The following is a 14,541-nucleotide window of genomic DNA, read 5'->3' on the forward strand; positions in this document are numbered from 1 at the left end:
AGACCATCTGATATATCTGATAGGTGAAAAATGGTGTTCATGATTTTAACTTCTATTTCTTTCATTTTCAATGAGATCGGGCATCCTTTTATGTGGTGGAACCACTTTTTTTGTTTTGTTTTGTTGGGTTTGTTTTGTTGTTGTTGTTTTTTAATAAATTCCTTATCTGGGTCTTTTGCACATTTTCTAAGACCTTTTTCTTACTGGTCAGTAATGATTTCTATTGAATGATGAGGCCCTTCTCTTATACACTGCAAGTATTTCTTCAGGTTGTGGTTTCTAATTTTCCTTTTTATGCTTTCTGCTGTGTAGAAATGTTTTTAATGTAGTCATGTGCATTAATGTTTTTTTTATTTATGGCTTCTGGGTTTTAAGTATTACTTAGAAGGACCTTCCACAGGCTCCCTCCCTTTTTTTAATATAGAATGCTTCACAAATTTGTGCATCATCCTTGCACAGAATCCATGCTAGTTTTCTCTGGATCATTCCAATTTTAGTATATGTGCTGCCAAAGTGAGCACCTTTCCACCTCTTAATATTCATTTTGAAAAAAATCTCCCACTTAAGTGTTTACATTTAAATTATTTTACTTTTTTTATTTTTTTTAAGTTTTTATTTATTTTTGAGACAGAGAGAGACAGAGCATGAATGGGGGATGGTCAGAGAGAGAGAGAGACACACAGAATCTGAAATAGGCTCCGAGCTGTCAGCACAGAGCCTGACGCAGGGCTTGAACTCACTGACCGCGAGATCACCACCTGAGCAGAAGTCGGATGCCTAACCGACTGAGCCACCCAAGCGCCCCAAATTATTTTACATTGTTTAAAGTTTATTTATTTTCAGAAAGAGAGAGTAGGGGAGGGACAGAGAGAGAGAGAGGGAGAGAGAGAATCCCAAGCAGGCTCCATACTGTCAGTGCAGAGTCCAACGTGGGGCTGAAACCCACAAACCGTGCTATCATGACCTGGGATGAAATCAAGAGTCGGACGCTTAACTGACTGACCACCCAGGCACCCCTACGTTTTTACATTTAAATTTCTAAGTCATTTGGAATGGGTTTAATGTCCAGTTATAACTTTATTTCAGCTGTCCCAACCATTTATTAAATAATCGATCTCTTCCAAACTTCTTTGAAACTATCCTATATTAATTCCCTTAAGTATTTGGGGCTCCTTCAGGACCCTCTATACCATTTTAGCATTTTAGTAATTTAGTAATATTGGTTTGACAAAATCAAACTTTTTAAATGATTGTGGCTTCATGATACAGTATCAAGAATTAGAGCCTTGGTCCATTAATCGATATCTATTGAGCAAATACTCTCTTCGTTTTAAGACAGACATGAAGAAAGTTCAGGTTCCATGCCTGCCCTCTTGAAGACAAGAAAGACACTGGTGCCCTGGTAAACCCATGAGTGTCCTCTAATCTACAGTTCAGTGACTGGCTCCACAATGGCTTCAGTGGCACTCACCCAAGTTGAAGAGATAAAGGTGTTGCTGGAAGTAGGGGGCAAGGTCTTCTTGATCTTGGGGAAACCTCAGGCCATCTCCGGCTCCTTTCTTCCCCAGTATGGATTATGTCTCTGTATAGACTTCTGATATGCATATTCATATGCCCTAGGGAAAAGTATTTGGGGACATTCAGAATTAAAGGCCACTATCTGATATTTCTTGCTTTGGATCTGGCCACAGCAACAGCCTAGCCTGCTTATCTCCAAAGCCTGTGCAAAATATCTTAAGCAGCTAAGTCACCAAATCACCCTGCCAGTGTCCCTTGTATGAATACAGAAAAAAGCTAAACATTTTGTTCACTCTTCTCAAAATAGCAACAGTGTAACAATCCACTCCCCCAGATAATTGGCTTTAATAATGCCTCAAAGAGACAGCAAGATTAAACACTTAGATGCTACCCCGCAGGGAACTCTGAAAAAAAAAAGCCACAAATTGTTCAAGATTTAATTTTCCCCCGTTCCCCCTAGCACCTCCCCCTGCCTGCCCCCCAGTAGTCTGACTTCTATCTTACTCCAAATAACGGGAGAGATATAAGATAGACGAACAGGTTCTCAGCAGTTGTGGGATGGAAGCCCTGAGTAAGGCTAAAACAAAACCGCAAAAGTTAAGCTCTTTCAAGAAAATCCGCAAGTGACAAATAACATAAGAGATAATAGCCAGCGACTTAGCTCCAGCAACCTGAAAAAGATCACAGGACGTCTGGCATCTTCTGCTCAGAACAAAATTCAGAGGGCTCGCAGAGCTGAGAAACCCAGTGTAACTACTATTAAGATTTTCCAGAAGTCTGGTGGGATTTTGCTTCTCCTTTCCTCCTTTTTGGGGAAGCGTTTCCCAAATTCAAAGTGTAAAGCATTTTAGAACTGGTTCCATCAACTAGAGGGATTTAAGTAAAAAACAAGACAACTGGCCACAAATGGAGTCACTTAGGCTAAGCCCCATGCCATCAAACTGAGACTTAGTTTCAGCCTTCCCAGAAATGGAATCTTAAAATTACTCACTCAGGAATCACCTCACCAGTACTAACTAGGTAACCTGCCTGATGGACACCTGCTATCCCCTAAAGGAAAATAGCCTTGTTTCAACCAGCCCACTTCTTTGCCCAGTACAACTTCCTTGTTCCTACTCCCTTCTGCCTATAAAAGTTTTCCATTTGTACCATTCCTCAGAGTTCCTTTCTACCTACTGGGTGAGATGCTGCCTGGTTCATGAATCATTGAATAAAGCCAATAAGATCTTTCAAATTTACTTTTTGTTTTTTAATGTTTGATATAAATATACATCTAGATAGATGAGGGATGAATGGATGGATGGATGAATGGATGGACAGAGAGAGAGAGATAGATAGATGGATAGATAGACAAATAGAGATAGGATATACATCTAAATTTTTAGACGCATCATCAATTTGAAAGAAGTATGAAAGAGTCATGAAAAGAATTAGAAGAAAGGAAGAAGGAAACAAGAAAATAACTATGGGTGTAGAACAGGTTCTATGAACTGCTGAGCCGGTGTGTGTGTGTCAGTAAAAAAATAATGAGATGGATTTCAATCATCAGAGGTTAAATTTTACTCAACAACATAGCTTTCCTTAGTCCTGTTAAATACTTCAACAAGATGCATAAACTTTAAAGATGAATAGAATAAACATTCATCAGTGATCTTAAGACATACAACAGTGAATATACAGTGGAACGCCCTTCCCCCATCTCTTCCTGACTGTTCTCTCTCCCCCCAAACCCTCCCCATGCTCCCACACCCAGCTCTCTGGAACTTGACAGGTGTAAATGCATGTATTTACCCCATAAGTACAGTTCTGTGTCCATATAAATGTATAATATTCTTTTTTTTCTATTTTTTTTTTAATTAGAGAGAGAGAGCATAAGCAGGGGAGGCACTTGGCACTGAGCCCGACGCGGGGTTCAATCCCGTGATCATATGATCATGACCTGAGCCAAAATCAAGAGTCAGACACTCGACCAACTGAGCCACCCAGGCGCCCCAAATGTACAGTGTTCTTCCGCCTGCTTTTAAGCTTTGACATAAATGATATATTCCGTGTATTCTTCTGCAACTTTCTCTTTTTAGTTCAACATGAAATTGAAATTTATCATGATTTTCTTTGTCAAGCTCTGGCTCATTATTTTTGTTGATTTATAGTATAACATGATGCGAATGAACCATAATTATTTATCTATTCTCCTGCCGATAGATATTTAGGTCATTTCCACATTTCAAGCTTTTATAAATAAAGTTGAAACATTCTTTGATATAGTTTTTTGAGCATGGGTGTGAACATTTCTCTAGGGAACAAAAGTAGGATTGGAATATCTGGGTCAAATAACATAATTTTTCAATCCTCCCCTTACAATTTTCTTTATTTATCTGTATATCAGTCAAAAATGATTGCCATGGAACACCTATAAAAAATGTTTAACTCAATGGTTTCTTGAGTTCATGGTAAGAGATTACCCATCCTTGTTTTCATGTAAAGAACTGTGAAATTAGAAATACTTTGAAATTAAAAAAAAAAAAAAAGAATTACTTTGAATTATAAAGCATACTGGAAGTGACTGAAATATGTTACTTCGTTTTATGATATAAAGCAAAATGTGAAATTATCTATTATTTCCAATTGCCTGACACATGTAACCTAATCATTTCCCAGGCCATACTGTCATTCAACTCTGAAGATAGCATTCAGGCATTTTCATATGTGTCATGGACCATAGGACCCACGAGCCATCCCTGAAGAGCCTCCTTGAGGACTAAAACCAGGAAATAAGAGAGAAGTAGAGATAGGTTGGCTAGAAGGACACGTGGCGAGCACTGACCCCACTCAGAAAGATTCCAGTTACAATGGGGCAGCAATTATGGTTCAAAATGTAATCCCAAAGCAATGTTGTACCAGTAATTTATATGCAAAAACCTAAATGTGGAGGGACCCACAGAGGTGGTGGCAAATTGCTTAGCTTCCTATCTTATATTTATTGGACTGTATAGATACTTCTTAAAGCCCACAAGCAGCTTTTTTCTTCATTCCACAAATACTCCTTGAGCATTTACCGTGTGTCAGGCTTGGTGCTGAGTACTTGGAACACAAAAACAGAGAGAAGACACTGTCCCGATTCTCCCACAGCACGAGTATAGTAGTAGGGAAACAAGCATTAAATGGCTTGCAAAAATAAATAAAAGTAACATGATAATCTGATAAACAATATAGAGTGAAGGTACATGGTTCATTGAGGATATATACTAGGGGGAATGTATCTCTAGTCAAGGGAGCCCGGGAAGGATTCTCTATGGATGCTCTCCTTGAGCAGAGACCTATAAAATAAGCTCCCAGGGGATAAAAGGGAGACAGGCGAGGGGCGCCTGGGTGGCTCAGTCAGTTGGGTGTCTGACTCTTGGCTTCAGCTCAGGTCATGATCTCATAGCTCGTGGGTTCGAGCCCCATGTCTGGCTCTGTGCTGGCATTGCAGAGACTGCTTGGGATTCTCTCTCTCCCTCTCTCACTGCTCCTCCCCCACTCACGCTCTCGCTTTCTCTCTCTGTCAAAATAAATAAATAAAAAGAAAAAATAAATAAAAAGAGGGAGACAGGAAAGTTGCAGGCATGGCAGGATGGAACCCAGCACACTCCAATACCAGGTCGAAGACAGCTCCAAGCCAAGGAAAGCATCGTGGATTGAGGAATTGGCCATAAGCAATAAGACAAAAACTTCAGAAAATTAAAGTTATGAAAGGGTCCACTCTATATCCATCATCGTCCAGACTTATCTACCAAAAATGAGATGATTGTGAAGACCCACTTTCTTCAACAAATGAATGGCAAGGAACAAATAAGAAATATGCAAGAAAGGTGTGGATTTCCTTTGGATCGTGGTTCAGGAAATCTAATTGTAAAATGACACTTAAGGGATAATCAGGGAAATTTGGACTGTGACTGGACATTAGGTGACAGGAATTTGTTGCTTTATGGTGTGATAACGGCATGGGGGTTACACCGCAAATAAATGAGTGAGTCCCTGTGTACTAGAGAGACATTCTGACGTATTTGGAAATGAAATAATAAGATGCCCAGATAGGATGTCTGTTAGAATAGTCTGACATGAGTGAGGGAAATTGAGAGAACAGAGATAAGATCACATATGTTGAGAAGCAGCGAAGCATGACGAGGCGTACGTGGGTCAGGAACTGCCCCGCGCTGCTTTTTACGGCCGATTCTTTACTTCCTTCACTCTCTTTCTTTGGCTCTCATAACGCGAGGCTGTGTTTGGGGTTGTTTTGCTTTGTTTTGTTTTGTTTTACTCTGTTTTGTTTCCTTTCTTGGTTTGATTGCAGCCAGTTATTTCCGGTTGCTAGATTTTGTTCCTTTATTTTTAAAAATTCCATCAGGTGCGAGTATGCAAGGAGGAAGATCCCATGATTGCACTTTCTCCAGCTTCCACCTCAGCCTGGAAGTCTCCCCTGCAATAGCTTCCAAATGCCCAGAACGAAATGGAAACTAAGTGGGCAGCAGGTGAGAAATAAGTGTGCGGGTTCAGGCTCCCACGTTGCAGACTGGTGGACACCTACTTCTCTCTACTGTGTGAAATTGAAAAGAGACTAGTGGGATTGACCACATGGAAGTCATAGCAGCAGATCTGGATTGTAAGCTAAGGAACAACCTAGACTGAGACACTATCAATTCTCTCCGGTGGGAAAAGCAATCAGACAAAGTGAGGCACTTGCTGATACTAACAAAGCTCTTTATCTGCCTCAATTATTAATGGCCTAAGGAGTGCTTACAAATAGGGACCAGTCTAGCCTCTGCCCTGCTCTGTATCCTGGAGAACGGACCCGAATTTCCTCTCAACCTCTGCTAAGCACAAAGGTGATGCCTAAGTCAAGTGAGCACCAGGAGAGGAAACGAGATAGCACACAGGAGGTGCTGTGAGGAAGAATTAGGCCTCTACCCTTTTTGCACGTAAATTGAATCAGAGAATCTGGTGTTCGTGATCTGTAGCATTAACTAGGTTTATAATGCTTCTTGGGGGTGCTTACAGCCCTGCTGTTCTCTTTACCTCCTCTAGATAAGCACTAAGATTCAGTGTAGCAAACACTGAAATGTCCGTGAGCTTGGTGGTCAAGCTTCTCAAAAACATTCTGTGGTATACACTCATAACTTTCTTCCCTGGCCCTGGGTCATTCCTGGAGTCCCCGATGTGTTAGACACTTAAAAGGTGTTTGATTTTTTTTCAAGTCCATTGGGGACCGCTCTGTTCCAGTGAGAGCTAGCACTTTATAAGTTCCCATATAGTCCAGGCCCCCTCTTAGTCTTATTAAAATCCATGACCTCTAAGCCTAACAATATTGTAAGGAAGATGAGAAATTAATAGGACTTGGGAATGTTAAAGAATTTGCCCAGCGACACACAGTGACCCAATGGCAAATTCAGAATTCAGCTCACTGCTGATGACTGTGGAGGTCAACTTGTGTTAATTTTCAGGTCACTTTGTATGTAAAAGTAAGAAATGCTTAATTCAGTGATGGAAGATCAGTGGGCCTGACATACAATAGGTTCCTTAATGGAAGGAAGGCAGGAAGGCAGGAAGGCAGGAAGCAAGGAAGGAAGGGAGGGAGGAAGGAAGGAAGGGAGGGAGGGAGGAAGGAAGGAAGGAAGGAAGGAAGGAAGGAAGGAAGGAAGGAGAGAGAAGGAAGGGAAAAAGAAAGAGAGAAAGAAGAATAATGTCAAATGATTTTTTATTCCTCTAAGTGTCTAACCCTTTGGTTTTGAAGAATCTTCACCCGGATCTTAACAACACTGATCGTGTGGTAAATTTGCCCATGGCCTTTCCTGACTGTGTGATGAATACCTATGGTTTCTTGAGGAAGATGATGTTTTCCTCCGACTTTCTCGGCTCATGTTAAGGCTTGTGTTAAGCCTTGCTTTTAAGCAGCCCTGCAGAGGTCCCTCCAAGACCTGTGGCCCTAGCGGGAGCCCACGTAGAACATCGTCTGTGGTAGCCCGACCACCCAGCACAGACAGCTTCCCACCTGTTAGAGGCCACAAGGTGTTTGCTGTTGCTGTTGTGTGGTTCCTATTTTTGACCAAGGCCCCAGTATCCTTAGGAGGCAATCCGCACAATATCTTTTCTGTCCGTATTGAAATCTTTGTAGTCAGTGGAGAATCCCACTAACACAATGGGTACATTCCAAACAAAGGTATCACTTGCTATAAAAATTTCTCCATTGGGGCGCCTGGGTGGCTCAGTCGGTTGAGCGTCCGACTTCGGCTCAGGTCATGATCTCGTGGTTCGTGAGTTGGAGCCTCATGTTGGGCTCTGTGCTGACAGCTCAGAGCCTGGAGCCTGCTTCAGATTCTGTGTCCCTCCTCTCTCTCTCCGCCCCACCCCTGCTTGTGCTCTGTCTCTCTCTTTCAAAAATGAATAAACGTTAAAAAATTTTTTTAAAAATTTCTCCATATGGTAAGTACTTATCTATTTTCTCTTATCTCTGATCTGCATCTACTTTTCTTGTTTTTGTTATATTTAAAGTGTGTTTTGCATCTTATAGTCTGTTTTGAGCTCTTCCATAAAAAAAGAAGGTGTTTGATAGATTCTTAACTGATATGCTAAGGGGCAAATAAGATGAGGTGTTAAAGGAGGTGCAAATTCTACTCTTCCGAGTGTACATTTATCTTTGTACTCCAAAACATTTTATAGTGACATCTGTGTGAAAATAGTACCAATGAAACAAATCCTTAAAATTGAGTGAAGTATATCAAGTTGAAAATGTTATTAGGCCTTGATTGAGGGCTCAGGCTGTGCCTTTTCAAAATTCATTTGCCCGTCTTTCCTGCTAGAGCTTGAAAAAGAGAGACTCACACAAAACCATCAGGCCAATAATATGAGCTATGTGACAAGCTGTCCATATGGAGCTGTATTAGCTGTACTAATAGCTATTAGCTCGGAAAAAGATGAAGTCATCACAAAGCACTCCACTCAGAGGGTTCCTCTCCGTTTTATGAGTGCGCCGGGTCTAATGTTAATAATGATGCGGCTTCCATCCCCAAGACCCTTCCTCCAAGGAGCCCGAAGTGCTTTGCAAATGATTTTTTATCGATTTTCATAGCTTTCATGCGGTGTTCTACGGCCAAGGGTGTTGCAAGTCAGTGGAGAGACCCAGCTCAGTTCCGGCTGTGGGGTCCAAACTGGCTGTCCCGCCCACCCCCCTCCACCCCCCCCCCCCCCCGCTGGAACCCGCCCTTCACCGCTACCTCCTCCCAAACAAAAGGAGCCTTTTGCGAAAATGAGAAGTGCAAGCTCATGGTACAGCACAGGGTTTTTATATGACTTCAATGTGTTCAGTGGTCAAAAACATTTTTAAATGCCTGTGGAGGGTTATCTTGGGATAAGGATTTCCCTATTTGGAAAAAAAAAAAAATTCCCACCATTCAGCCTGCTTTCTTTGTATCTGTAACACAATGGACAATGGCAGTCACTGAAGGTCAATAAGCAGTTTTTGGGGAAAAAAAAAAAAAGGAAGAAAAGAAGGAAAGGAAAATTTTTAGAAACCCAAAGGAAATATTTCCTTGACTTTAGTCAAGCTTAAAATATATCTCTTTTGACCTTTCAGAACATGTTAAAAGAAAAAAAGCCTAAAGCGTGTAGCTTCCTGACCTGATAAACCATTGAGTTTTCCTGAGACTGGGATCCAGATCAGTGAGGACCTCCCAGTCTGTCCTGCTGGAGGACAGAAGTGGAGAGGCTGGTGAGACCTGTTGTTTCCATGTGCCAGCTTGAGGTCTGGCTGCTGACATTTCCTCAGATGGCTGCGTCAGAGTTGATCGGAGAGGCCCTTGCAGTCTTCAAGAAAGGCAGAGAGCCCTCCATCGTTCTCAGTTGCTTCTCTCAGGACCAGAAGATTCTTTGTGGTGGGAGCTAGCCTGCGCTCTGTAGAGTATTTAGCAATGGCTCTGGTGTCTGCTCACAGATGCCACTAGCACCCCTTCTGAGTCATGCTTACCAAAAATGTCTCTAGACGTTGCCAAATGTCCTCCGGAGGGCAAAATCACCACTGTCCTTTATCAACCACCCTGGAGTGTTTTGAAAACAAAACTTTCCCCAAGACTTGGCCGTTGTCAACTGATACCAAGCATGGGGTTCTTCCACGGGGACTGAACCAGAGTAGCAAAAGAAACTCAAGACGCCACAGAGTCCAAAAGACTCGTACATCCCATAGCAGAGCGCAGAACACCCATTCAAAAGAGCAGCTGCGTTGACAGTCTTTTCCAAGGAAAACTGGAAAAGGCCTTTAAAACGAAAGTGCCTGCTTCACTAACTAAAGCTTTAAGGATTAAGACAATTTCCCCCCAGTCTCTAATTACAGGTGTCATTAAGAATTTGCTGAAATGTTGCACTAGCAACCAATTTTAAGATGAATTGCTTTGCCCTTAAAAATGCATTAGGATTACAGGATGGCTTACTGATTAACCAAGCAAATGGATACACATTATAATCATGTTACCACTACCAAGAATTACCTGTTGATCACTAAATTATAGATTTCCAGTTGAAGAGTAAACTTCAATTTCTTTGCATGTTAATGGTTTGATTGATGGAAGTTACAGGAAGAAATAAGTAATCAGTTATTAAAGGCTCTTTTTTTTTTAAGTTTATTTATTTTGAGAGAGAGAGAGCAGAGAGAAGAGAGAGAATTTCAAGCAGATTCCACACTCAGTGAGGAGCCCAGTGTGGGGCTTGATCCCACAACCTTGAGATTATGACCTGGGCCAAAATCAAGAGTCAGATGCTTAACCCACTGAGCCACCCAAGTGCCCCTTAAAGGCTCTTTTAAAGTGACTACATGATTTATTTGGTTTACAAACAGTGTGCTGGGATCATTAATCTGGTACAAGTATTAATTAATTTCCTTTGCATTTCCTTTTCTTTGAAATGTTCATCTGGGGAAACGGTGCAGTTCCCACGAACAGAGTTAGATAGCTGCAAACAGATCTGCCCTTTACAGGAAAATCAACAAAGGCAGTATTTCTTACGGAGAAGTCACCTGGCACAGGACATTGCTGGTACAAATATTTTGATGCTGTGTTAGTAAGAATACTCTGCATATTAGATCAAATGGAACCCTGCAAGGAATAATGGGACCACAGGAAACATTTTTTAAACAGGATAAAAGAAAAATTATAGGAAGCCAGCAGTTGAAGCCAAACGCCTTAAAAGCAAGCTTGAAGTAAGTGAAATATCAGTTAAATGTCATTACTGGAGAGAAATCAAGAATTAAGCCCTTTATTTCTATTGACAAGAATTCTAAAGCAGTGCAATGTGAACAAGACAGCATGGGGTCTGGAGTAAATTAGGCTTTGTAATGCCCTCTAGCTTTGTGACGCCCTGTCAGAGCGGCAGGTTTTCCGTGAATTCCTGGCACCACCTCACAGATTGTATATGAAACAGTCTGTGAAATGTGATTTGGTAGAAAGATAGCAAAGCAATTCCCCGCCCACGCAGCGCTCCCCAGGCCGTGGTATTTTGCAACTCTCATTCCATCAACCTTCTTAACATCTGCACTGGTCAGGACCAGCGGGAAACAGGTGGGACATTCAAGGGATTTAAGCGAGGGGGGATATTTGCAGAGGTGAGAGCTGGGTGGCAAGAGAACTAGGAAGAGAGGGTGGAGCCCCCACGGGGTAGGAACAGTAAGAAGAAGCTGTCACCTCCCCTGAGCCTGCAAGGGGCAGCTATTGGAGATGGAGAGAGCTATCTGCAGGGGGCACCATGAGCCATGAAGAGGAACCCAACCGTGGGGAGGCAAGAGGGAGCAGGAGAAATAAATGCCACACACACCCCACCCCACCCGCCATGATCCTGTGCTCCCAACTGAAGTCAGAGGGCAAGGGAGCCCAGAGGGAGCGGTGTGGACAGGCCAGGGCAGAGAACGGATGTGAAGAAGCACAGCACAACCTCGCTGCTGGTGGACGGAGGTTCTCGGATGCCACCTCTGCTGCCACCGCCACCCATCAAGGGCACTTTTCAAACTCTTCTCCTGCTTTTCTGAATGAATTTGCTACTCACCCCCTTCACGTGCCATGCATCCACTCCAAACACCCCCGGTCCTAGGGCTGGCCATGTAATTCTGCAGCGACATGACGTGAACTTGGCATACGGGGCGAGGACAACCTCCATTCACACCTCTGTCACTGTCTGACCATTTCACTGAATCTGCTTTGTAATTGGAATAATGATCTCCTTAAAGAAACACGTTTGGGAAACTCTTTTCCGCGTACCCCTTGGAAATCATGACCAAGTTCAGGCAACTCTTGTATAAACTCTTGTATAAAGATTTCCAGTCTGTAACATTGCGTTAGTCAGAATATTCTGAAAAGCAGGGATCAAGGCAGGCTGAAATAGGCAAGGCTTTTATTAGAGAACATGCCTGTGTGAAAAAGAAGTAGGGAGGGAGGTGGTAAAGGCTGGAAGAGCCATCAGACCACAACACAGAGCTTGCCCTCACCCGAAGGAGCCAGGGAGTGAAGATGGGGTGCAAGGGTCCTAGACTACTCTGCAGGACATTTGCAGAAGATTGTTGGGGAGTCCTTGAGCTAACATCAGCCAATAAAGGAGCCCCATGTCTGTCAGGACCAGATCTGCTTCAATATCCTCAAGGCACTCAGTCATGGCGATGAGCCACCGGAGGAAGGTGTGGCCTCAGAGGAGGCACTGGGGGATGTCAACCAGCTCCTTGGCCACATGTGCTCTCTGTAGCACCGTGTCCAAGAGAGGCATTCTCGGACATACCATAATGACACTTTAAAGCCTTCAATCTGGGGCGCCTGGGTTGCTCAGTCAGTTGAGCATCCCGACTTCAGCTCAGGTCATGATCTTGCAGCTCAGGAGTTCGAGCCCCGAGTCAGACTCTGTGCTGACAGCTCAGAGCCTGGAGCCTGCTTCGGATTCTGTGTCTCCCTTTCTCTGCCCCTCCCCCACTCATGCTCTGTCTCTCTGTCTCTGTCTCTCTCTCTCTTTCTCCTTCTCTGAGAAATAAATAAACATTAAAATTTTTTTTGAAAAAATAATGCCTTCAATCTAAACAGTCATATATACGTGCATTGGTAGATGGTGTATGTGGACTAATACTCTAATCAGGCATACGTGCTCTAGGGAGGGATGGTTAGTGAGCAAGCTGGAAGATTCTAATCAAAGCCCCTATCTCAAGAAACTACCACAGCCTTCATTATCTTCATCTTGAACTAGCAGAGAAGGTTGTGGTCTGTATACTAAATGGACCACGAGGATACGCTCGAAGACCAGATTAGTGTATTTCTATGCCTACTTGACAAGGACCGTTCATGTTGTGGCACTGTTGTATTTATGGACATGGTGGATTGTTCATACAGTGTCATTACCTTTCAGTGCCCGTAGTGATGAGCCCTACTCCGTTGCCGATTTGGGGATCTTCCATTTTGTCTGCACCTCTGTATCAATGCCACTTATTCTTTCAAAGCTTTCCATTTCTGTTGTTCTCTCCATTGTTTTTCTGCTTTTAATGCCATTTTTAGTCTCTGTCTTTACCAGTTTCTCATTTCTGCTTGGTTTGGACTTTACCTTGCTTTTCTTCTTTCTGGTTTCTTGATGTGGAAGGTTTTATTACCAATTCAAGACCTTTCTTCTTCTCTAATATAAGTCTTTCATGCTGCAAATGTCCCATGAGCACTGCATGAGCTACAGCATGAAAATGATATACCACCTTTCGTTTCCTTTCTATTCAAAACATTTAAAATTTCTTTTGAGGCTTCTTTGACTCTTAAGTCTTTTATAAGTATGGTATTTAATTTCTAACTGTTAGGGAATTTTCTCTTAAATGTATTAAGGTTTGTTTTAGGGCCCAGAATGTGGCTGATCTTGGTAAACATTCCATGCGGCACTTGAAAAAAAATATGTGTTCTGCTGTAGGGGTCTATAAATGTGTGTGTTCCATAAATGTCAACCGGGTCAAGTTAATTTATGGTGTTGCTTATGTCTTCTTTATTTCTACTGATTTTTGTCCTACTTGCTCTCTTGGTTACTGAGAGAGCAGTGTTGTCATCCCCAACCATATGGGGGATTTGCCCACTTTTCCTTTCCTTTCTATCAGTTTTCGTTTCGTGTTTAGAAGCTCTCTCGTTCAGTGCATACACCTGTAAGATTCCTATATATTCTGGGAGAACTGACCCCTTCATCAAGTCTTGTCCCTCCTTACCCCTGATAATACGTCCTGTTTCAAAGCCTATTTTGATATTAACAGAGTTGCTCCAGCCTTCTTTAGATTAATGTTTGCACCGCAAACATTTTCAACCTCTGCTTTCAACCTATCACACCTTTATATTTCAAGTGGGTTTCTTGTAGATCGCATAAAGTTCAGTCTCATTTTTTCATCCAATCTAATATTCACAGTCTTTTCATTGGTGTGTTTCGACCATTTACATTCAATATGACCACTGATAAGTTTGAAGTAAAATCTGTCATGTTTCTACTTGTTTTCTATTTGTCCCTTTTGCCCTCTTTTCCTGATGTCTCTTCGGTTAATTGAACTTTTCAATCACCCATTTTATTTCTACTATTGAGTTATTATTTACACTTGTTTTTGGTTTTCTTGTAAAGCATTTAGTGAACCTCCTCCCATGGGGTTTCAAGCCACCAGGTCACAGCCCTCCACCCCAAACATACATCCCTCATCTTCAGTTCTTTTTTTAAATTTTTTTTTTCAATGTTTATTTATTTATGGGACAGAGAGAGACAGAGCATGAACAGGGGAGGGGCAGAGAGAGAGGGAGACACAGAATCGGAAACAGGCTCCAGGCTCTGAGCCATCAGCCCAGAGCCCGACGCGGAGCTCGAACTCACGGACCGCGAGATCGTGACCTGGCTGAAGTCGGACGCTTAACCGACTGCGCCACCCAGGCGCCCCTCAGTTCTTTTGCTGAAGAATTTGGCCTTCACCCTGACAGGCTGCCTTGGGAACTTTTCCTGCCCCAGAACTTTGTAGCAGTCTGGATG

The 14,541-nt window shown here is 42.5% G+C and overlaps 1 non-coding gene across 1 annotated transcript; it reads right to left on the minus strand.

Moving 5' to 3' along the window:
- Positions 1–414: 414 nt before the first annotated feature.
- LOC123581727 lies at positions 415–521 on the minus strand. Its single transcript, XR_006703967.1, has one exon. It is a non-coding gene; the product is annotated as a U6 spliceosomal RNA (small nuclear RNA).
- Between the last annotated feature and the right edge of the window lie 14,020 nt (positions 522–14,541).

The sequence above is a fragment of the Leopardus geoffroyi genome, chromosome A3 (genome assembly GCF_018350155.1).
Source record: "Leopardus geoffroyi isolate Oge1 chromosome A3, O.geoffroyi_Oge1_pat1.0, whole genome shotgun sequence".
Lineage (NCBI taxonomy): Eukaryota > Metazoa > Chordata > Mammalia > Carnivora > Felidae > Leopardus > Leopardus geoffroyi.